This window comes from Scyliorhinus torazame, unplaced genomic scaffold (genome assembly GCF_047496885.1).
Source record: "Scyliorhinus torazame isolate Kashiwa2021f unplaced genomic scaffold, sScyTor2.1 scaffold_1469, whole genome shotgun sequence".
Classification (NCBI taxonomy): Eukaryota; Metazoa; Chordata; class Chondrichthyes; order Carcharhiniformes; family Scyliorhinidae; genus Scyliorhinus; species Scyliorhinus torazame.
Genome location: NW_027309196.1, coordinates 42,501 through 44,258, shown reverse-complemented (window position 1 = coordinate 44,258; position 1,758 = coordinate 42,501).

Sequence of the window (1,758 nt, the reverse complement as noted above, 5' to 3'; positions counted from 1 at the left end):
CCGGAGGCTGCACCCGGCCCAGTAGCTCCCTCTGCCCGCCAGGGACCGGGGGGTCCTCCGGCGGAGGCTGCACCCGGCCCAGGAGGTCCCTCTGCCCGCCAGGGACCGGGGGGACCGCCGGCGGAGGCGGCACCGGGCCCAGGAGCTCCCTCTGCCCGCCAGGGACCGGGGGGGACCGCCGCCGGAGGCTGCACCCGGCCCAGGAGCTCCCTCTGCCCGCCAGGGACCGGGGGGTCCGCCGGCGGAGGCTGCACCCGGCCCAGGAGGTCCCTCTGCCCGCCAGGGACAGGGTGTAACGCCGGCGGAGGCTGCCTCCGGCCCAGGAGGTCCGTCTGCCCGCCAGGGACCGGGGGGACCGCCGAGGAGTCTCTGCCCGTCCCAGATACTCCCTATCCCTACCCCTAACCGTATCCCTAACCCTATCGCCTAACCCTAACCCTATCCCTAACCCTAACCCTAACCCTATCCCTAACTCTAACCCCATCGCCTAACCCTAACCCTATCCCTAACCCTATCCCTAACCCTAACCCTATCCCTAACCCTAACCCTATCCCTAACCCTAACCCTATCCCTAACGCTAACCCTAACCCTATCCCTAACCCTAACCCTAACCCTAACCCTATCCCTAACCCTAACCCTAACCCTATCCCTAACCCTATCGCCTAACCCTAACCCTATCCCTAACCCTATCGCCTAACCCTAACCCTAACCCTAACCCTATCCCTAACCCTAACCCTATCCCCTAACCCTAAACCTATCCCTAACCCTAACCCTAACCCTAGCTCTAACCCCATCGCCTAACCCTAACCCTATCCCTAACCCTAACCCTATCCCTAACCCTAACCCTAACCCTAACCCTAACCCTATCGCCTAACCCTATCCCTAACCCTAACCCTATCCCTAACCCTAACCCTAACCCTATCCCTAACCCTAACCCTATCCCTAACCCTAACCCTATCGCCTAACCCTAACCCTATCCCTAACCCTAACCCTATCGCCTAACCCTAACCCTATCCCTAACCCTAACCCTATCGCCCTAACCCTAACCCTATCCCTAACCCTAACCCTATCCCTAACCCTAACCCTAACCCTATCCCTAACCCTAACCCTAACCCTATCCCTAACCCTAACCCTAACCCTATCCCTAACCCTATCGCCTAACCCTATCCCTAACCCTAACCCTATCCCTAACCCTATCGCCTAACCCTAAACCGAACCCCAACCGCAACCCCCAACACCAAAAGGCACCGGGCCGTAAGCCTGCACCCGCACCGGCAGTGCCCTAGCCCCCTCGGGGAAGAAGGGACTCCGTCTCCACACCGCACCCGCCCCAGCTGCGCTCTCTCCCCGCCACCGCCGAAGGCACACGATTTGAACCGCTCCTCCCGTCCGGGGAAGCACACTCGGCAGCACGCCAACCTCCTTCCCAACGGGACCAGGACCGAAGGGCACACAGACCCTCCACCACCCCACCAACGTGACCCCAAGCCCGGGCACCCCCTTCAAATTCGCCCGCTGGGACGTGTATTAAGCCCGGCAACAGTTATTCAAGCAAAACCGCAGCCGCAAGTTGAAGTGACAACTCATTAACCAAAACAATATTGGGCAAGTCATAAACCACTTTCCACTCTGGACAAGTCATAAACCAGTTTCCTCTCTGGACAAGTCATAAACCAGTTGGACAAGTCATAAACCACTTTCCTCTTTGGACAAGTCATAAACCAGTTTCCTCTCTGGACAAGTCATAAACCACTTTCC